We start from the raw sequence: 24,006 nt of genomic DNA, 5'->3' as shown, positions 1-24,006 counted from the left end.
GGCTTCTCATTCCCTGAATCACATTCTTTCTCTCACTTCACACACACCAGTCTCTCTCTCACACACACCGTCACCTTACCAACCAGTCTCTCTCTCTCATGCATGCACACTCACCCAGGTTTCTCACTCCCATGCTTTCTTATGCCCATGCTTTCTCACATACCCAGACTTCTCACTTCCATGCTTTTTCTCTCTCTCACACACATCAGTCACCTCCCTGACTAATGTCTCACGCTCTCACATACACATCAGTCATCTCCCTGAGCAATCACTTTCATTGTCTCTCACACACACACACACACACATCAGCTCTCTGACCAGTTTCTCTCAATCACACACAGGCTGGCTGGCTGGCTGCTTCTCTCTCTTTCTCTCTCTCACTTCCTCTCCCCCCCACCCAGCACAAATGGTAGCTGCAGCAGCCCCCGCAGGCCAAGAAAGAAGAATCCCATCGGCCGCGGGGGGCTCATGCTGCTGACTCCTTTCTCGATTACCGGCTGCTTCAATTGCTCGGGGGCCGATGCTGCTGCAGCCGCCGCTGCTACTTTATCACGCGGCATGGCTCTTTCTCCTTCCAGCACACCGCTCTGTGTATCTGTTCCGGGTCACGGGGGGGGGGGGGGGGGGCGGGAAGAAGAAAAGGCCAGCCATGGGTGCCACAGCTTCTTCTAGCACCGCTGCCGTTCCCACTGGGCTTGAACGTGCTGATAGCCCGGTGGCAATGGCAGCAGGAGAGACCGGGAGCGTGCGACACACCTGCCGGTGCTTGGCGGCGCAGCGGACCGGCAAAAAACCCCCAACGGCCCGGTTCCGGTCCGCGGACCGGTGGTTGGGGACCCCTGCTCTAACCTACTCACTGTTACTCCTGCGGACAGTAGCTTAGTTTATAAAGCTGTTAGCAGCAGCTGCTGTCAAGGGCAGAGTTGATCCTTAGAAGCATGAGACGAGTCCCCTTCCCACAGCTGCACCTGCTCTCTCCTTGAGAAAGGCTGGTTCTCTTCATCCTCCCTCTTGAGTATTTCTTGATTGATTCTTTGGTTCTCAGCCTAGGGACATACACTCCATCACATGTACCATTATCAGTTTTGGGCACTAATTTTTAGTCGAGCCACTGCTCCCAGAACTTTTTCCAAAGTTATGGTGGTGGTGGCAGCAGAACTGAGAGAGGATGGGATCCTAGTATACCCGAATTTAGATGACTGGTTAATTCGGGCCAAAATTCTGGAAGAGGAGCCGTCTTGTGACCCGCAAAGTGATCTCCTTGATTCAGCCATACTTGACCCGGGTTCGCCCTCCTGGTCTGCCCCTCTCAATAGGAGACCCAACGCTCATGGACTCCTCCAGTAGACAGTCATAGTTATCAAAACCTTCCCTTGTCTCTCCTTTTCTTGTACATCCCAAAGAGATAATATCTCAGATATACATTATTCAGTCACCTTAGCCTTGGTATAATCCAGGGAGCAGACACCACCAGTCTTCGAGAAGAAGTCCTGCTATACTAACTTCAGTAAGTAGTGACTCATATAAAGCAGTCTATTACAAGAAAAAGTATGAAGCACAATATCAGGCAGGGCTATGTCGTTACAGAGGACAATTGCAAAACTCTCTCCAGGGATCTTCCCTTGAGCCTCTGCCTGATCAGCCTAATTCTGCCCAGAAAACCTAGTCCCAGTTTCTTCCTGAGCTTTTCATTCCACTTTCAGGGGTGCCCTATGACCACTTTGGGTTCCCCATTATCATTAAGAGTGGCCCCCAACATCACACGCCTCTTAACTGCCAATCCTGGCTGCTCTCCATTGCCATGGCTGGTCTGACACTGAACTTGGTCTGAACAATTGCCTCTTCATTGGAAACAGGTACAGTAGGCCTCATGCTAAACCCCTCATGTCCTGACCCAGGCCTCAGTTGTTCCCTGATGGCCTGCACCAATCCACTTCGGGTATTCATTGCTCCCAGTGTAGGCCTCACCTCCTTCTGCTCTGTTCAAACCTTACCCACCTCCTCATAAGATAGGGGCCTTTCCACTTCCTTGATTACTGGTGCATTTCCTGCTGCTGCTAGCTAATGAACCTCTGGTGCTTTTGCCACTTTCCGCTGCTCCTTCTTTATGATGTGAGGTTCACTGCAAGCTCTGCAGGCAAATTCCAGTCTAGGAGGGGAATTGCACAAGCTATCTGTCCTCCTATGACTCCTGTACAGACTTGCTCTTGAAGTCCAACTATATCTCCGATTTCTCAACTAGGGTGAGAAGACTGGGGCAATCCAGGGGCTCTGGACTCCTCCACCACACTCACCAATCTTCATGTAGGAACTCTCCCCAAACCAGGAAACCCACAATTTCTCCAATCACATCTGACTAAATGAAGGGCGACCAAAATGATAAAGGGGATGGAACCGTTCCCCTATGAGGAAAGGCTAATGAGGTTAGGGCTGTTCAGCTTGGAGAAGAGACAGCTGAGGGAGGGATATGATAGAGGTCTTTAAAATCATGAGAGGTCTAGAATGGGTAAATGTGAATCAGTTATTTACTCTTTCGGATAATAGAAGGGTGAACATCACAGGATGGAGCCCAATCACGGAACACTTTTGTCAAAGTTTCGAGAACTTTGACTGGCCCCTACTGGGCATGCCCAGCATGGCACCAAACCTGCAGCTAGCAGGGGTCCCCCTTCAGTCTTCTTTTTTCCGCACAGCAGTAGCCACGCGGTTAAGGAGCTCCACAGAGATTCCTGACAGGAATTCTCCTCATGGAATTACTACAACTTTTCTTACCCCACAGGGGTCCCTCCTTCAATTTTTTCAAGCCACGGTATTCCGGTAAGTTTTCTACCCGTTTTAGGTCGATTCCCGTCGAGTTTGGCCCTCGCGACCTACTGGCCGTCGACCTTACCGCGGTTCAAATCTTTCATGGCCATGGCGTCGGGGTTCCATCAGTGCCCGGACTGCAATTGCACTATGTCCATAACAGACCCTCATAAGTTCTGTGTAATGTGTCTCGGATGTGAGCAAGATGTCCTGACCTGCACCAAATGTGCCCTAATGACACCAAAAGGTCACAAGGCCAGAATGGAGAAGATGGAATTTCTCTTCCGTGCTCAAACCCCGACGCCGTCAATTGCATCGACGTTGTCAGAACCGGCACCGTCAACATCATGCCAGTATCGACCACCGACCGGTGACCGTCCGGCATCCACGACGTCTCGGCCTTCAACCACCTCTACTCCCCTCAGGACCGAGGGGATTGTAGAGAGAAACATCGCCACCGACATCGGAAGTCTCGGACCATCGAGGGAGCGAAATCATCAACCTCGCCACCGTCGAAGAAACCCCGTCCAGAAACGGCACTGACCTTTTCGGCGACCGGGTCACCGAGACAACTCTCACCCGAAAGGGGATTGGGAGCCACACTCCGCCGTTATCGATGGGCCCTCCGGCTATGCCTCTGCCTCTGTCTCCTTCTTCTGTTCCGGAGCTGGGGCTGCTTGCTCCAGGTCTCCGAGAAAAACTGGACCGGCTGGTTCAGGAGGCCATCGACAAGGCGATGCATCGACTCCCAAGTTCCTCCGGCACAGACACCGGGTACCAATCGTGGAACCGACCACTGACCCGATTCCGGCAGCGTTGCTCTCGAGGATGGAAGCGCTCATTGCCGCTTTTCCACCTATGAACCCCGGGTCACCAATGGCTCCGGTGCCCGCTTACCTTGTCATCGGGAGGAGAAACACCTTTCCGCACCCTTCCATCGGGAGCCCTACCGATGCCTCAGCCTTCGATGCCGATGCGTCCGTCGGCTTCACCGATCCATTCCTCAATGCCTTCATCGGTGCCTCCAATTATTCCTTCGATTCCTTCGGAGCCTAGACCAGGACCTTCAGGGATTCCACTGTCCCGTCCCCCTCGGGCTCCCAGAGGGGTAGGTGTTGATCCTTGCGATACCTGGACAATGGGAGGTCGATTGTGCCATTTCAACAACAGGTGGCACTCAATCACCTCAGACCAGTGGGTCCTAGCGATAATCGCACAAGGTTATCATCTCAACTTTCCATCCCATCGGACTCCCACCTCTACCGACGTGGAGAACTCCATCCTTCTGGAACAGGAGGTCTCCCTCTTTCTCCAGTCCAAGGCAATAGAATCAGTACCCTACTCTCAGCACGGACTAGGGTTCTGTTCCCGGTACTTCCTAATCCCCAAAAAATCAGGAGGCGTTCGTCCAATTCTGGATCTACGTGCCCTCAACAAGTACCTCCATCGAGAAAAGTTCAAAATGGTAACCTTGGCTTCTCTTCTTCCTCTTCTACAAAGAGGAGACTGGCTCTGCTCTCTAGATCTCCATGACGCATACACTCATATTGCGATAACTCCATCTTATTGCAAATACCTGAGATTTCTGGTAGGCCCCAAGCACTATCAGTACCAAGTGCTTCCATTCGGCCTTGCGTCTGCACCACGAGTCTTCACAAAATGTCTCGTCGTAGTTGCAGCCTTCCTCAGGACTCAAGGTGTTCACGTCTACCCCTGACTAGATGATTGATTGATCAGGGCTCCCACTCAGCAAACTGCTCTGTCGTCCCTATATCTTACCTTACACACTCTGATTTCGCTAGGATTTCTCGTCAACTACGACAAATCCTACTTAGTCCCATCTCAAACTTTATCATTCTTAGGGGCAGACTTGGACACCTTGCAGGCAAAAGCTTTTCTACCTCGACAATAAGCTCTCACTCTCGTCTCTCTCGCACACCAGCTGCTGTCTCAACGCTACATGACTGCACACCATTTTCTCATCCTACTGGGACACATGGCATCCTCAGTTCAGGTCACCCCAATGGTCCGCCTAGCCATGAGAGTCATGCAGTGGACTCTAAGGTCACAATGGACTCAATGCATTCAGCCCCTGTCGACCATTGTCCACGTTACTGACTCACTCCGTCAGTCTCTCGCCTGGTGGAAAAATCAGATCAATCTCCTCCAAGGGTTGCCCTTCAGGCTGCAGACCCTCAAATAACTCTCACCACCGATGCTTCCAACCTCGGCTGGGGAGCCCATGTGGCCAATCTGCAGACACAAGGAACTTGGTCTCCAGAGGAAGCCAAACACCAAATCAATTTCCTGGAGCTTCAAGCAATCAGATATGCCCGCAGAGTATTTCAGGATCGCCTCTCCAACAAAGTCATCCTGATTCAGACGGACAACCAGTTGGCCATGTGGTACATCAACAAACAGGGAGGGACGGGCTCCTACCTACTGTGTCAGAAAGCTGCGCAGATATGGGCGGAGGCCCTCTCCCACTCGATGTACCTCAGGGCCACCTACTTGCCGGGAGTGGACAATGTGTTGGCAGACAAGCTAAGTCGCGCCTTTCAACCGCACGAGTGGTCTCTCAACCCCTCAATAGCGGACTCGATCTTCCAACAATGGGGTTACCCTCAAATAGATCTCTTTGCGTCACCTCAAAACCGCAAAGTAGAGAACTTCTGCTCTCTCACTCACAGCCAACACTATCAGCCACGAGATGCGTTCTCCCTTTCATGGACATCCAGTCTCATATATGCATTCCCTCCACTTCCACTTCTCTCAAAGACTTTCATGAAGTTACATCAGGACAAGGGAACCATGATCCTGATAGCACCTCGCTGGCCACGCCAAGTGTGGTTTCCAGTACTTCAGGATTTCTCCATTCGCAGGCACATTCCCTTGGGAAAGGACCCACTTCTGATTACGCAAAATGACGGGTACCTGCGCCACCCCAATCTTCAAGCCTTGTCCCTGACGGCATGGATGTTGAAACCTTAATCCTTCAGCCACTTAACCTTTCTGAATTTAGTTTCCCGTGTCCTGTTTGCTTCACGGAAGCCTTCCACGAGAAAATCTTATTCTTACAAATGGAACAGGTTTCCATCATGGTGCTCTTCTCAATCCCTTGACCCTTTTACCTGTCCAATCACAAAGTTTCTGGACTATCTCTGGCACTTGTCGGAGTCAGGTCTAAAAACTTCCTCCATCAGAATGCATGTTAGTGCGGTGGCCGCCTTCCTTAAAGGTGTCGGGGATGTTCCCATATCAGTACAACCCCTTGTAACACGTTTTCTGCACTGCACTGCATCCTCCGGCCCCTTCTTGGGACCTCAACCTGGTTTTAGGTCGGCTCATGAAACCACCATTGGAGCCTCTCCAATCCTGTGAACTTCGCTATCTCACATGGAAAGTGATTTTCCTTTTGGCAATCACTTCGGCTCGCAGAGTTAGTGAGTTACAGGCCCTAGTTAACTATCCACCTTACACTGAACTTCTGCAGGACCGGGCAGTACTCCGCACTCACCCTTAGCTCTTATCTATGGTAGTATCGGAGTTTCATCTCAATCAATCCATTATACTACCTACCTTTTTTCCCAGGCCCCATTCCAATCCAGGAGAGCAGGCTCTGCATACCCTTGACTGTAAACAGGCTCTAGCGTTCTACCTAGACCATACAGCTGCCCACAGCAAAAGCACTCAATTGTTTGTCTCTTTCCATTCCATCAAATTAGGGCAGCCTGTGGGTAAGCAGACTCTCTCCTCCTGGTTAGCAGACTGCATATCCTTTTTGCTATCAGCAAACAGGCATTCCACTTCAAGACCGTGTTAAAGCACACTCTGTGAGGGCCATGGCGACTTCAGTAACACACCTACGATCGTTGCCGCTTCCTGACATTTGCAGGGCTGCCACCTAGAGTTCTCTTCATACCTTTACAGCCTGCTATTGCTTGGACAAGGCCGGAAGACAGGATTCCATCTTCCGCCAATCTGTCCTGCGTAACCTATTCACAACTTGATGTACCAACAGTCTTCCGCCTGCCCGGTAGGGTTCAGGATGCCCTTGGCCAAATTTCACCCCAGTCCTAGTGCCTTGCACACCTGGATACATTTGGTGCATACGCGGACATCCTCAGCTCGGTACTCGCCCATATGTGAGGACTACCATCCTGCTTGTCCTGTGAGAAAGCAAATGTTGCTTACCTGTAAGAGGTGTTCTCACAGGACAGCAGGATGTTAGTCCTCACGAAACCCACCCGCCGCCCCGCGGTGTTGGTTTCATTACGTTTCTTATTTTATTTTTCTGCACTTCCTGTAGCTTTTTAAACAAGACTGAAGGGGGACCCCTGCTAGTAGGAACAATGGATGGCCGGCGCCATGTCACATGTAGGAGCACAAGATGGCGCCGGCCATTCATTGCTCCTACCATGTGACAGGGGCTGACCAATGGCACTGGTAGCCCCTGTGACATAGTAGGTCAAAGGCTATCTGCGCCATTTTGATGCGAGGCAGGCCGACAGCCCAATGGCACGGAGGGAGAAATCACTCGTGGGACCCCGCTGGACCACCTGGGATGTTAGTAAGTCTTGGGGAGGGATCGGGATGGTGGGGGGGGTTGTATTATAGTAAATTTTAATGCTTGGGGTGGTTTTTTATTTAAAAAAATAAAATGTGCCCCTCCCTCCGTATAAACCCGAAAACAAATTTTCCTCGAAGTTCGGGGAAAATCTGGTTCGGGGCCCCCGACCCACGACGAATTAGACAATTTCGAAAAAATTGCCTAATTCGTGATAAACGAATGCACATCTCTACATCATACCAGGTCTAAGAAAGTGAGAATGCCCACTAGTGCCCCATCACATTTAATTGCTCCTGCCTTGGTTTTAAAGTCAAAAGATTATGTAGCTACCAAAGAGCAGTCTTATGAATTTGTGATCTCATGGATTACTAATGTGAATGAGCGATCTATTAAATTAACCCCCCAAATGCAGGTATATTCCCTAGATGGAGACCTCACACATGAAGGAATGAACACAGCCCGTAGCTGTATTAGAGACAACCCAGACCCCAAATGGGATGAACACCAGTTGGAATATATGTTACAGGGATTGGTTATTTGGGAAAAATATGAAGGAACTTACCCACTTCCAACAGCACCCCGGTTCCTTCCTGCCCACCCACGTCCACTGTTTTGCCCCTCATAACAAGAGCAAATTCTGTCTTATATAAACCCTGGTCCTTTGCTGATTTGTAGAGTTTATTGTCTAAACTGCCCAGTGCTGGTCCTTGGATTAGAGAATTTGAAAAACACACAAGTGGGTACCGTCTGGCTTTAGGAGACATTAAAGCAGTATTCGCTCAGATCCCCAGTTTAGTCCCTGCTACTGTATGGACTGCTGCTGAATTAGGACAAGTATTAACTACCTCCTTACATGATGGAGATGGGTTTAATCAATACCGCACTGCCCTGTGGAACTTTGAGACACGTGTTTCCGTTGCAGCGAAATTTTAGTCGACTCACTGTGACACGCTGGGACCATAAATCCATATCTTTCGAGACACATTTACAAAATTTCCAGACTATTTTTGAACAAGAAATGGGTGAATCATTTACAAACCCTAATCAGTTATCTGTTGCGTCCGTCGGTCTTCAAAGGCTTCGCCCTGCTTGTTTCACCCCTATCTCAGCTCCTCCCGCTTACCTGGGCAAGATGGCAACCGCAGCGTCGTCATGCCGACTTCTCTGGCGTCCCCGGACCGACTCTAGTACAGCCGTACGCCATTGCTCCTCCCAGGTACCTGCTAGAGGGCGCGCGCGCGCACACAATCCACATCTAAGTACGCCAAGTGGCGCGAACCTCAAGGGCGTTCCTCTGCTGATGTCCCGCCCACCCGGGTATATCTACTTCTCAAGATTGCTAGCTCATTGAGTTGGCAAAGGCTCGAATGGACTTGTCTTTTCCTGTCTGCGCTACTCTGCTGCTTCCCTGTTGCCTGCGGGAAGCTTTCCTTCTGCCCTTCGGGGTTTTACTACTAACTTGGGTACCCGCTCCTCGGGGGCCCTCTGTTCTATTTCAGATGCCGTTCAGGGATGAGGTACTCGCTCCTCAAGGGCCTGCTCTCCCTGCCTCGGTGCCTGTACCATCAACTAACTAACTATCTGGTGGAATTGCATTCATTACAGCTAACACCGAGTGAGTACTTTAACCTTTCATCTGTCTCATCCACAGTATCTGCTGCGGAACCTCCTGATGTCATCCATATGAGAAGGGCTCCCTCTGCCGAGATCCCTGAGACTACATCTCACCACTGCCACCTGGTGGCTATACCAAGCTGTATAAATAAAGAATTCATTCACTGTGTTTGTGTCTAAGAGTCTAGCCCAGTGCTGTGGCTCCTCTCGGGGCTCCTCCCCGGGGGCGTGGTCATCTCCACAGCACCCAAGGATCCACTAAACACACGTAGTAACAACATTACCTATCTTTTGTCACATGTTCTTGCAGACTCTGCCTGATAAGGTTAGGCAGCCATTGTTGAATATAGTAGGATTGCAAAATATGCCATGGCCCGCTATGAATAATCACATTTTACATTACATTCAAAGGTTCGAGGAAGGACAGACTAAGCTTGCAGATGACTTGATAAAATTATAGAGTAAATTATGTGACCTAGAGATAGCCCAGAAGCAACAGACTAGTTCTACTCTGCAGAGTAGTGCTACTTATGCCAGTACACACAAGCCAGACTGTGACTATGACGCCATGCCTAGTACCCCTACTGTTCTATATGAGACAGCCCAGAACAGACCACATCGAGGTGCTTATGGACCGCGAGGTCGAGGTTTTGATCGCCGTAGAGGGAAATAATGGGACCCTACCCCCGATTGGCCATCACCTCAGAGGAGAGACCCTAATTGATATTGAACTGTAATAAGAGAGGACATTTTGCTCGCGAATGCCGTAGTTTACCTTCACCAAATAGGGAAACCCTGCACCCCAAGGGTGGGATCCGGATTAATGGAGACCTGCCCCAGTTACATGTCATTACTACCCCCGACCCAATGACTACTAAAAGGACAAGCCTTAGTAGTGCGTACTCAGGTTTACCAGAACCACGTATAGAATTACTCATTGTATATACTTCTTCAGAGAACAAAGAATCAGGATTCTAAGCCTGTTGGTTTTTTTTATAGCTTGAAATAAAGAATTATATATTGCTCATAGTTGCTAGTTTTGTTTGAAGACTGTAGTTTCTTAGCTTTGAGTGCCTAAGGCAAATCTTTGTAATACAGAGATCTGATAGAGATGAGACAAGATGCCTTTTATTTTTCTGCTTTAATGGATTGAAGATCCCGTGGTTAGAACAGATTAGGATTATGAAAAAGTCTTTCCAAATGATTGGACTTAAACAGAGAGCATTTTTACTATTTGTAATTTGATTTGGATAGGCTATGAGTATCTAATATATTATCAGAAAAAGATGTATTGCTTCAGACTTACAAAGAATTCCTAGGAAAGTTCTCTAGAGTTATTAGACATATTCAGAACATGTGACCAGGCTTTGATAACATGTCTGACTGGACTAGTTTAATGTTCCAGCACAGTTACTGTACTGAATAGATACTGTAGATTTAAGGGAGTTTATAGCACTAGGATAAAAGTCTGATTTGATTTCAGAGATCGTGGCTGTCTACACCGGAGCTCCTTTATTGGGGAAATTGACAATTTAATTGCTGAAAGAGTGTTAAAGTTTAAAACTTGGAAGGACAGGGCAGGTAAGGGTTAACAGCAGAAACGATTTGCAGCAGAGAGAAAAGGCAGGAGGGGGGCGAGCCTGAGTAGGTGATGCCGAAAAATGTTGAGCAGGAAAAAAAGTGAATTAATCTTTCGGGTTGGTGACGCTGACAAAGTTTTGTTTGTTTGAATAGAGCATTATTACTGAAAGTTTTTTTGAAGGTACGAGTATGTGAATTTGATGGCGTAGATTATGAGATGGTAATGTTAATTATAAGGAAATGACTACTAAGAGAATTAAGGCTGTTTTGACCCTACAGTTAGAACTCTAACCAAAGACATAATTGCGGCTTTAACTGCTTTAGGAAATCCTACAACAGTCACAGCAGTTTGTGCTATCCTAGGTCTGCTTTAATCTCTGCCGTTTGTGGATTCCTGCTCTCAGTGAGAGAGCACTCTTTTTGTATGCCCATTCAAAAGGAATTGGAAAATCCCAGGTATGCTTATCAAATGAAGAAAAAGGATTATTGAGTCAACTTATTCTAGACGCTTGTGCAGTCCGCCCTTTACAGTATTTTGATTCCTCTCTCCCAGTAGATTTATGGGTAACCCACGGTAACCACTTATGGGCAATAGTGGGAATACAGAGTGATTTACCCGTTTTGTACCTTTCAGGAAAATTATTAGGAATGTCAGCTTGTGAAAGAGGTATTGCGGCTGCAGCTCGAGATAAATTACAACATCAGATTCCATATGCAAATGTTCACTGACACACTACCCATGATGTAGCCTTTTTTGTTGCATTGTTATACCTGCGACAGGCCCCTACTTCAAAGCATAATTTGTCCCCTTTTCAGATCTGTACAGGATGCCCCATGCCATGGAAATCTCTAACCGAGATGGTGCAGCTGGACGATTTTCCCATATACTGGGCCAGTCTTCAACATGCTTTACAAATGATTTCTTGTTCTTTTTCAGATAACGACCCCGAGAAGGGCCCTCCTGAACTTCCTATTGCCATTGGAGACTTGGTCTACCGACAGCACTTCACTCACAAGACTTGGCAAAACACAGTATTCCTAGGACCCTACAAAGTTGTTGCCACCACTCCTACCACTGTCTGCCTAGAAGGAGATACTGTTTGGACACATGTAAAGGACATTAGGCATTAGTCAAGAGACATAATGCAGTTCTTGCTACCTGTTGTATGCATTTTGATGTGCATGTGCCCCCTAACGATTGAGTTTCCCATTGAACGAGCTCCCTTCCAAGGACAGACTAACCTATGGGTTCGAGGTATTCATGAATTAGTTAAGACTCTACCGTCTCACATTACTGATTGTATTATTTGCACCCCTCATCCTAAGTCCATTTCCCATATCCCAGCTATCACTTTACCAGTACCGCTACACCACATACTAGGATTTAATGACAGTAAAGGTCATAACATTTCCCAGGACAGACATGGACACAATATTGCTGATCTACCTAGAGATGTTTTTTTTTGCCTTAAGGTAACCACAATGGTCAAATATCCACATTCATGTGAGGGCTAATTAAACAGGTATTATTATTATATCATATACATCAAACAACATACCTGTGTAACAACTTATAAAGTCTCTTTATTTAGTCTTATTAATTTTTAAAAATTACATCAATACACTTTACACAGACAATATTCAACATAATATATCTCAACCATTCAATCTCACAAACATACCAACAATATTAATACATATTGACATAACATATTCCACAACAGTTAAAAAAGTAATACATACATTAATTATATATTCAAATATTGCACTTTAATTATTAAAACATGTCACATTAATCAGCTGGATTATCCCTATATTTTATTATATATTACTTTTCTTCACTAACGATGTTATTTCCACTCTTGATGTTTTCAAAAGACTCCCAAACCGATACTCTCCCGACAAGAAGCTCTTGTTTCACCCTTAGGTTTCATCAGGGGTTGTAATAATCCAATATACTTTCACATACAGGGAAACTGCACCTACACACTTCAACAAACACATAAATCGTCAATAACTTCATATTTTCTTATTGAATAAAGCTCTTTAATTGTTAATAAAAAATATCTACTCCAAATTGATATTAATTAACAATATTTATATTCTCCATACAAGAACTTAATACCTTTTTTAATCAACTTTCTTCAATAACGTATTATTATTATTTCATTGAAAAAAACATATATATACATTCCATACTTAGTATATATACATTCCATACTTAGTAAAGTATATCCAAGCTATTATGGAATTATAAGAAAAATTTTAAAGCACGGGTGAGAGAAGCACATAAAAATTTGAACAATGGACTGACCAATGATTAAACATAAGGCAGAGTGATAATGGCTGTATAACACCACACAATGATGCCTATTATGATGGTCTAACAGCAAATAGCAGCGTCTTAAAAAGGTGTTAAACAGGAATTGGGGTCACAAATAAGTTATTGTATATCGTTTGACCTTTCCATTCTAATTTGGTCACTCTAAGTTTAGATATAGTGATTATTCATAAAGAAACCATTTTACCCAAACCCCCCATCACTGACCTCCTACTGAAATGTAATTGCACCATTATTTCCCTTTCCATGACCATTAGTCCACTCTGCCTGACATGTGTATTGACTTCATCAGAAACTGTAAACCTGGCTACAGAAACCCAGTACACTTATACTTTTAATTCCACATACATTGCTTGCACCCCTGAGCTTGACTCTCCCTTTATTCCTTGTGTTCTAGTAGGACAATTTAATTCTCCTTTTGTTTATGGTCCTTATGACAGTGCTAATTATTCTGTGATACAAAATTTTACGAATCTTTACATTGGACACTATTGGTTATGTGATGGAATAGTTTTCCTCAAACTCCCCATATCCTATGATTTTTGTGTATTGGTTACGTTTAATTACTTTACCAGAGTTATTCCACTATTGAAACCTACTCATAACCACTCCCGTAGGAGTGTTCCCTCAGCTGTCGCTGAACAGCAAGCAATTCAACTTTCATTGGATTATATTAACTCTACCTACCGTTTAACCAAAACTAGATTAGATGCACTTGGTTTTACTTCATGGTTACCCTTTGCTCAACCTGCAGTAGCTACTGAATTAGGAATGGCTATCAGGCGATTGCAATCAGTATTACATGTAGTAACACATGAGCTAGGAATTGCTTTAAGAGCTTTGCAGCAAACTGTTGATGAACTTACCATTGTTTCTACATATAATCAACATGGTTTAGATTATATGCTTGCAGCACAAGGTGGCTTATGCACTGGTTTGAATAGTTCAGAATGTTGTAAGAACATAAGAACATAAGAAAATGCCATACTGGGTCAGACCAAGGGTCCATCAAGCCCAGCATCCTGTTTCCAACAGTGGCCAATCCAGGCCATAAGAACCTGGCAAGTACCCAAAAACTAAGTCTATTCCATGTAACCATTGCTAATGGCAGTGGCTATTCTCTAAGTGAACTTAATAGCAGGTAATGGACTTCTCCTCCAAGAACTTATCCAATCCTTTTTTAAACACAGCTATACTAACTGCACGAACCACATTCTCTGGCAACAAATTCCAGAGTTTAATTGTGCGTTGAGTAAAAAAGAACTTTCTCCGATTAGTTTTAAATGTGCCCCATGCTAACTTCATGGAGTGTCCCCTAGTCTTTCTACTATCCGAAAGAGTAAATAACCGATTCATATCTACCCGTTCTAGACCTCTCATGATTTTAAACACCTCTATCATATCCCCCCTCAGTCGTCTCTTCTTCAAGCTGAAAAGTCCTAACCTCTTTAGTCTTTCCTCATAGGGGAGTTGTTCCATTCCCCTTATCATTTTGGTAGCCCTTCTCTGTACCTTCTCCATCGCAATTATATCTTTTTTGAGATGCGGCGACCAGAATTGTACACAGTATTCAAGGTGCGGTCTCACCATGGAGCGATACAGAGGCATTATGACATTTTCCGTTTTATTCATCATTCCTTTTCTAATAATTCCCAACATTCTGTTTGCTTTTTTGACTGCCGCAGCACACTGAACCGACGATTTCAATGTGTTATCCACTATGACATCTAGATCTCTTTCTTGGGTTGTAGCACCTAATATGGAACCCAACATCGTGTAATTATAGCATGGGTTATTTTTCCCTATATGCATCACCTTGCACTTATCCACATTAAATTTCATCTGCCATTTGGATGCCCAATTTTCCAGTCTCACAAGGTCTTCCTGCAATTTATCACAATCTGCTTGTGATTTAACTACTCTGAACAATTTTGTGTCATCTGCAAATTTGATTATCTCACTCGTTGTATTTCTTTCCAGATCATTTATAAATATATTGAACAGTAAGGGTCCCAATACAGATCCCTGAGGCACTCCACTGTCCACTCCCTTCCACTGAGAAAATTGCCCATTTAATCCTACTCTCTGTTTCCTGTCTTTTAGCCAGTTTGCAATCCACGAAAGGACATCGCCACCTATCCCATGACTTTTTACTTTTCCTAGAAGCCTCTCATGAGGAACTTTGTCAAACGCCTTCTGAAAATCCAAGTATACTATATCTACCGGTTCACCTTTATCCACATGTTTATTAACTCCTTCAAAAAAGTGAAGCAGATTTGTGAGGCAAGACTTGCCCTGGGTAAAGCCATGCTGACTTTGTTCCATTAAACCATGTCTTTCTATATGTTCTGTGATTTTGATGTTTAGAACACTTTCCACTATTTTTCCTGGCACTGAAGTCAGGCTAACCGGTCTGTAGTTTCCCGGATCGCCCCTGGAGCCCTTTTTAAATATTGGGGTTACATTTGCTATCCTCCAGTCTTCAGGTACAATGGATGATTTTAATGATAAGTTACAAATTTTTACTAATAGGTCTGAAATTTCATTTTTTAGTTCCTTCAGAACTCTGGGGTGTATACCATCCGGTCCAGGTGATTTACTACTCTTCAGTTTGTCAATCAGGCCTACCACATCTTCTAGGTTCACCGTGATTTGATTCAGTCCATCTGAATCATTACCCATGAAAACCTTCTCCATTACGGGTACCTCCCCAACATCCTCTTCAGTAAACACCGAAGCAAAGAAATCATTTAATCTTTCCGCGATGGCCTTATCTTCTCTAAGTGCCCCTTTAACCCCTCGATCATCTAACGGTCCAACTGACTCCCTCACAGGCTTTCTGCTTCGGATATATTTAAAAAAGTTTTTACTGTGAGTTTTTGCCTCTACAGCCAACTTCTTTTCAAATTCTCTCTTAGCCTGTCTTATCAATGTCTTACATTTAACTTGCCAATGTTTATGCTTTATCCTATTTTCTTCTGTTGGATCCTTCTTCCAATTTTTGAATGAAGATCTTTTGGCTAAAATAGCTTCTTTCACCTCCCCTTTTAACCATGCCGGTAATCGTTTTGCCTTCTTTCCACCTTTCTTAATGTGTGGAATACATCTGGACTGTGCTTCTAGAATGGTATTTTTTAACAATGACCACGCCTCTTGGACATTTTTTACTTTTGTAGCTGCTCCTTTCAGTTTTTTTCTAACAATTTTTCTCATTTTATCAAAGTTTCCCTTTTGAAAGTTTAGCACGAGAGCCTTGGATTTGCACACTGTTCCTTTTCCAGTCATTAAATCAAATTTGATCATATTATGATCACTATTGCCAAGCGGCCCCACCACCGTTACCTCTCTCACCAAGTCCTGTGCTCCACTGAGAATTAGATCTAAAATTGCTCCCTCTCTCGTCGGTTCCTGAACCAATTGCTCCATAAAGCTATCATTTATTCCATCCAGGAACGTTATCTCACTAGCGTGACCCGATGATACATTTACCCAGTCTATATTGGGGTAATTGAAGTCTCCCATTATTACTGCACTACCAATTTGGTTAGCTTCCCTAATTTCTCTTAGCATTTCACTGTCCATCTCACCATCTTGACCAGGTGGACGGTAGTATACCCCTATCACTGTAGTCTTCCCTGATACACAAGGGATTTCTACCCATAAAGATTCAATTTTGTATTTAGTCTCATGCAGGATGTTTATCCTGTTGGACTCTATGCCATCCCGGACATAAAGCGCCACACCTCCTCCCGACTGCTCCTCTCTGTCATTGCGATATAATTTGTACCCCGGTATAGCACTGTCCCATTGGTTATCCTCTTTCCACCATGTCTCTGAGATGCCAATTAAGTCTATGTCATCATTTACTGCTATACATTCTAATTCTCCCATCTTACTTCTTAGACTTCTGGCATTAGCATACAAACATTTCAAAGTTTGTTTTTTGATTGTATTTTTATTCTGCTTTTTAATTGATAGGGATAAGTTAGAATTTTTTAGCTCAGGTGAGTTTCTAGTTACAGGCACTTGGACTACTTTTCTAATTATTGGAACCTCACTGTCGGGATGCCCTAATTCTAATGCATCATTAGTATCCTTTAAAGATACCTCCCTCCGAACCATGCGCTGCTGAGTGACTGTCGGCTTTCCCCTTTGTTCTAGTTTAAAAGCTGCTCTATCTCCTTTTTAAAGGTTAGCACCAGCAGTCTGGTTCCACCCTGGTTAAGGTGGAGCCCATCCCTTCGGAAGAGACTCCCCCTTCCCCAAAAGGTTCCCCAGTTCCTAACAAAACTGAATCCCTCTTCCTTGCACCATCGTCTCATCCACGCATTGAGACTCCGGAGCTCTGCCTGCCTCTGGTGACCTGCGCGTGGAACAGGGAGCATTTCAGAGAATGCTACCCTGGAGGTTCTGGATTTAATCTTTCTACCTAAGAGCCTAAATTTGGCTTCCAGAACCTCCCTCCCACATTTTCCTATGTCGTTGGTGCCCACGTGTACCACGACAGCCGGCTCCTCCCCAGCACTGTCTAAAATCCTATCTAGGTGACGCGTGAGGTCCGCCACCTTCGCACCAGGTAGGCATGTTACCAGGCGATCCTCACGCCCACCCGCCACCCAGCTATCTACATTCCTAATAATCGAATCACCAACTATGACGGCCGACCTAACCCTTCCCTCCTGGGCAGTAGGCCTTGGGGAGATATCCTCAGTGCGAAAGGACAATGCATCACCTAGAGAGCAGGTCCTTGCTACAGGATCCTTTCCTGCTACACCTGGTTAGTGCTCTCCCATTATGAGACCTTCTTCCTCCAAGGCAGCACCAGGGCTGCCAGTCTGAAGTTGGGACTGGACTACTATGTCCCTGAAGGTCTCATCTATATACCTCTCTGTCTCCCTCAGCTCCTCCAGGTCTGCCACTCTAGCCTCCAGAGATCGGACTCGTTCTCTGAGAGCCAGGAGCTCTTTGCATCGCATGCACATGTACAACTTCTCACCGGTGGGTAAAAAATCATACATGTGGCACTCGATGCAAAAGACTGGGAAGCCCCCCTCTTGCTGCTGGACTGCTGCCTTCATCTCAATTTTGATCAGTTCCTAGTTAAGTTTTAGGTTGCTATGGGAGTAGGAATGTGTCTAAGTTCCTTTAAAATGTATTAGTGAATTCACTATATGTCTGGTAGTGGCCTACTGGGGTCTGATCGAATTCTCAATAAAGTTTTTGTTGATGGGTTTTGTTTTTTTTTTTTGTGCAAGTGGCACCTGCCTATAAATTAAGGGATGAGCTTGGGGTGGGTGGGCAAGGGGTGGGAGGGTTGGGAATTACAAACAGTCTAACTTTAGTTAGTCAGCCTGAGTGACTCATAGCTCCCTTGATTAACAAATGTTGTTCCCTATTCAAACCTAATCACACTACCTCAACACCTTTCCAAGGTGAGTAACTGAGCTGAACTATTCAACTTTTTTACTTTGGTATATACTGCTCCTAGCTTATTTCTAGCTTCTGGCTACTTTTTTGTGGGTTGTTTTTTTTTTTTTTTGTGGGTTTTTTTTTGTTTTTCAATACAATGCAATGCACTCAGTTATTATTAAATAAAACACTTAGCTCTTGTGGTAAATCGTTTTGATATTGTACACAATGCTATACAAAAGATACAAGGTTTAGCCAGACTTCAAGTTAATGATTTTAAAGGAGGGTTGTCAGTGCACTGGTGGGACTCTTTCTCTTCCTGGTTCTCTAGTTTGGCCATTCACCTGCAAGGCCTGGTCGGCTTTGCTATTGGATTTCTTGCCCTGTGCCTACAGTTATGTTTCTGTCTCCCATGCATTTGCTCATGCCTGCAACAACTTCGACCTAAGATCCCTTCCACTCCTAAGATTATGGGGCGGATTTTAAGAGCCTTGCTCGCGTAAATCCGGGCGGATTTACGCGAGCAGGGCTTGCGCGCCGGTGCGCCTATTTTACATAGGCCTGCCGGCGCGAGCAGAGCCCCGGGACTCGCATAAGTCCCGGGGTTTTCCGAGGGGGGGCGTGTCAGGGGCGGGGCCGATCGGCGGGGCATGTCGGCGGCGTTTCGGGGGCGTGGTTTCAGCCCGGGGCGGTCCGGGGGCATGGCCGCGCCCTCCGGAACCGCCCCCGGGTTGCGTCTAGGCGCACCAGCAGCCCGCTGGCGCGTGGGGATTTACTTCTCCCTCTGGGAGGCGTAAATCCCCCAACAAAGGTAGGGGGGGTTAGGTAGAGGAAGGGAGGGGAAGGGGAGGGGAGGGCGTTAGCGAATTCCCTCCGAGGCTGCTCTGATTTCGGAGCGGCCTCGGAGGGAACGGAGGTAGGCTGCGCGGCTCGGCACACGCCGGCTACACGAAATCGGTAGCCTTGCGCGCGCCGATCCAGGATTTTAGCAGATACGCGCGGCTCTGCGCGTATATACTAAAATCCAGCGTACTTTTGTTTGCGCCTGATGCGCCTACAAAAGTACGCGAGGGCGCCCTGTTTGAAAATCTACCCCTATGGTTTTTCAGAATAACTTTATGTCTAACCTATATGCTGAGCCACGTGCTCTTGAAACTGAATCCCTTATGTAAACCGATGGTAAAAATAGTATGCTTGGCAATGACAGGTAAGATCTGGATCGCCTATCACTAGGACAGTTCTGGAAGCCAAACCTAGGCTCTTAGGTAGAAAGCTTAAATCCAGAACCTCCAGGGTAGCATTCTCTGAAATGCTTCCTGTTCCACGCGCAAGTCCCCAGAGGCAGACAGAGCTCTGGAGTCTCAATGCATGGATGAGACGATGGTGCAAGGAAGAGGTATTCAGTTTTGTAAGGAACTGGGGAACCTTTGGGGAAGGGGAAGTCTCTTCCGAAGGGATGGGCTCCACCTTAACCAGGGTGGAACCAGACTGCTGACGCTAACCTTTAAAAAGGAGATAGAGCAGCTTTTAAACTAGAACAAAGGGGAAAGCCAAAAGTGGCTCAGCAGCACACAGTTCAGAGGGAGGTATCTTCAAAGGATACTAATGATGCATTAGAATTAGGGCATCCCGACAGTGAGGTTCCAATAAGAAAAGTAGTCCTAGTGCCTGTAACTAAAAACTTACCTGAGCGAAAAAATTCTAACTTATCCCTATCAATTAAAAAGCAGAATGAAAATACAAACAAAAAACAAACTTTGAAATGTTTGTACACTAATGCCAGAAGTCTAAGAAGTAAGATAGGAGAATTAGAATGTATAGCAGTGAATGATGACATAGACTTAATTGGCATCTCAGAGACATGGTGGAAGGAGGATAACCAATGGGACAGTGCTATACCGGGGTACAAATTATATCGCAATGACATAGAGGAGCACCAAGGAGGTGGTGTGGTGCTTTGTCCGGGATGGCATAGAGTCCAACAGGATAAACATCCTGCATGAGACTAAATGCACAATCGAATCTTTATGGGTAGAAATCCCTTGTGTGTTGGGGAAGACTATAGTGATAGGAATATACTACCGTCTACCTGGTCAAGATGGTGAGACGGACAGTGAAATGCTAAGAGAAATTAGGGAAGCCAACCAAATTGGTAGTGCAGTAATAATGGGAGATTTCAATTACCCCAATATTGATTGGGTAAATGTATCATCGGGACATGCTAGAGAGATAAAGTTCCTGGATGGAATAAATGACAGCTTTATTTATTTTATTTATTTATTTGTTTTTATATACTGACATTCACCCAAGGGTATCACATCGGTTTACAAAAAATCTAGTGAGATAGTGTGATAACAGTTCATAATATCTTTACATTGATACATTGTATAATTACATTGAGGCATTGTAAAATTACAGCAAGAGAGGTTCTGTGACGCTTAAAATATAACATTGTAAAATAAAGTGATTTGTTATCTTAATAATATAACAGCTAACGTTTGAATTGACTAGTGTGAGTTCTCATTTTGGGATATGTGCGGGGTTAATGTTCTGTTTCGTATTGGTTGTTGGGGATGACAAGGGGTTAGCTGTTGGCTGGGTAGGCTTTTTGGAATAGCAATGTTTTTAGTGATTTATTGAAGTTCTGTGATGAGGGTTCCATTCTGAGTGTTGTGTCTGTCGTTCTTCGACGGCTTCGCCCCGCTTGTTTCACCCCAATCTCGGCGGCTCCTCACAATAGCTGTATATGCAATGGCGTCTAGAGTAGAAGAGAGTCTGTAAAAGATTCTAGGAACATGGGCCCTCGTGGAGCAAGTACCGGTTCCTATCTGTAATCTTGCCAATGTAACTCTTGATCTCCGTACCTGCGATAACGTCTTGGACGGAAGGGAGTCTTCAGAGCTATAGGAATGTAGGCCCTCGTGGAGCGAGTACCGATTCCTATGTACAATAGAACTCACTGTGTTCATGTCCGCGATCACTTCCAGGCAATGAGGAGTCTTCTGAGTATTCCGGCAATCTGAAATCAAGAAGTGAGAGCGGAGTCCCCGTGGAGTGGGTACTCCTGGTAGGTTTGAAAAGTCCAAGCAGTGGAGAAGGATTCCCCTGGCTGACTCGGATCATTGTTGCAAGTATCGTGGACTGCCGAAGCAAGTCCTGTTGGAGTTCCTTGCTAACTCGTTAGAGGTTAGCAAACAAAAACCTTTTAAAATGCAAATGAAGGACGTCACTACGGGGGGACGCCCCCGAGGTTCGCGCCTTTGCTGGTACAAAGTCTGGAGTGCGCGCCCTTACATCATCAGGAAACATGGCGGATCCGTAGCGTCAAGCCAGCCCAGGGACACCGGGACCAAGAGGCAGGGAGAAGCTGTGGCTGTAACTGTCCGTCAGAGCCAAAGGGAGTCGCTTCCAAGGTAGAGAGGGTAGAGCGAGGGGCGAGAAGAGGCACGAACGCAACACAAGCTGTATAAATAAAGAATTCATTCACGGTGTTTGTGTCTAAGAGTCTTGCCCAGTGCTGTGGCTCCTCTCGGGGCTCCTCCCTGGGGGCATGGTCATCTCCACAGCACGCAAGGATCTACTAAACACATGTAGTAACAACAGATTGCCAACTCCATGGATCTGGTTCAGCTCATGATGTTGCAGGCCATTCCAGGCCTGGCCCAGCGGATCGACAAACAGCACACAACGCTGGAAGGACTGACCGCTGCATTTAATTTGTTACACAAACAGATGAACTCTCCTTCCACCTCAGGTAAAGAGACTCAACTGTCAGAGGTGACAGTCAAGACGACTGTACCTCTAGCAGCTCCTACCCGCTTCTCGGGAGAAGTATGGAGATGCAGAGATTTTATTAATCGGTGCTGCATGCACTTTGCATTACAACCTGGACATTTCCCCACAGCTTATGCGAAGACTACATACATCCTTTCTTACCTAGATGGGCGAGCCCTGTCCTGGGCATCTTCGCTGTGGGAACGCGAGGACCCGATCCTTCACAATATTGAAGGATTCCTTGAACTGTTTAAATCAGTTTTTGATGACCCTGCCCGATACTCTGTTGCAGGATCTTCCCTGGTTCACCAAGGGGCGGATTTTAAATGCCCTGCACGCGTAAATCCGTCCGGATTTACGAGCGCAGGGCCCTCTCGCGCCGGCGCGCCTATTTTGTATCGGCCGCCGGAGCGCGCAGAGCCCCGGGACGAGCATTAGTCCCGGGGTTTTTTAAAAGGGGCGGGAGGGGCGTGTCGGGGGCGTGGCAGAATGACGCGGCGTTTCGGGGGCGTGACGTGGCGTTTTGGGGGCGACGATGCGGGCGTGGTTTCGGCCTTGGAGGGAACTTTCCTTCACTCTCCCCCCACCTTCCCTTCCCTTCCCCTACCTAACCCACCCCCCCGGCCCTATCTAAACCCCCCCCTAACCTTTATTCCACGATTTACGCCTGCGAAAAGCAGACTTAAATCTGCGCGCGCCGGCCGGCTGCCCCGCTCCATGTTCCGGTCCCGGGGCTGGTCCGGAGGCCGCGGCCACGCCCCCAGAACACCCCGGGCCGAAACCACGCCCGCATCGTCGCCCCCAAAATGCCAGTCACGCTCTCGAAACGCTGCATCATTCTGCCACGCAGAGCTTTGAATTTCTTGCTCTTTGCATTGCTGATTCCACGACAATGAAATTATGGGGAAGTTGCACCGTATTGTAATAGGTGAATCCCTCATGCGTTATTTTAAATCTGTCTTCCTTGAAGTTGGTGGTGAGGTGAAGGGAGATTCCCACGCCCTCTGCATTAGGGAGTCAAGAACTGAATGTGCAGGAAGTGCTGTAGGCTCCAACGGGGTATCAAACATTTTTAGAATACCCATTATTTCTTGTCTGGGATCAGGAATCTTTTTGGTTTGAACATTGAGTCGTTGACCCTCCTTCTGTAAAAACTGCGAGTAGGTAAGGTCTTCTGGTGGTGATACTGGTTCTGGCACTGGATCAGATGGGTAACCTCTAGAAGTGTCGGACGAGATTGATACAGGAGGAGAATGCTCTTTTGAGGAGAAGGGATGCAAGGCCAATGTTTGGGTGTAGAGTCCAGAGTTTGGGGCCCTTGAGGAGGTAATGGAGCCTAAGAAGGCCTGTCCGCTGGTTGATTCTGCTGTTCTACTGATTTCAGGAATTGAGATAAAATCAGTGATATCTGAGAGATTGCCTGGGAAGTCATCTCCGATGGAAGGGGTAGTCCTGGTTGCGTTGGTCTACCTGCTGGGGGAAGTGCTGCCAGTAGTATGTCCGAATCTGATGTTCTGGGTTGGGCTATGTCAACCCATGGTCGTTCGACTTTTTCATACAGCGGGTCCTGTAGGCTGGAACCTGTGGGGCGTCTGGATGAGATGGCGTCTGGATGGAGAGTCCTGAAAACACCTCTGACGAGGATGAAGCAGTGTTAGAGTGTCATGGGGAAGATGGATCTCCCTCTGATTCTACATTAGTAAGGAAGAAGGCTCCCTGGGCCTCTTGTGACCAGAGGTGTGTTTTTTGTACAGACTGGAAGCAGGTTGCGTTGGCAGTGTCGGTGCACAATGACTGGAAAGTGGTCCCAAGGAAGACTGCATCGGCAGTGTCGATGAGGAAGTATTTCTTCACAGAGAGGGTGGTGGATGCCTGGAATGCCCTTCCGGAAGAAGTGGTGAAGACCAGATCT

This window comes from Rhinatrema bivittatum, chromosome 1, assembly GCF_901001135.1.
Source record: "Rhinatrema bivittatum chromosome 1, aRhiBiv1.1, whole genome shotgun sequence".
NCBI classification, from domain to species: Eukaryota; Metazoa; Chordata; class Amphibia; order Gymnophiona; family Rhinatrematidae; genus Rhinatrema; species Rhinatrema bivittatum.
Note: the sequence above shows the minus strand (reverse complement) of the source record.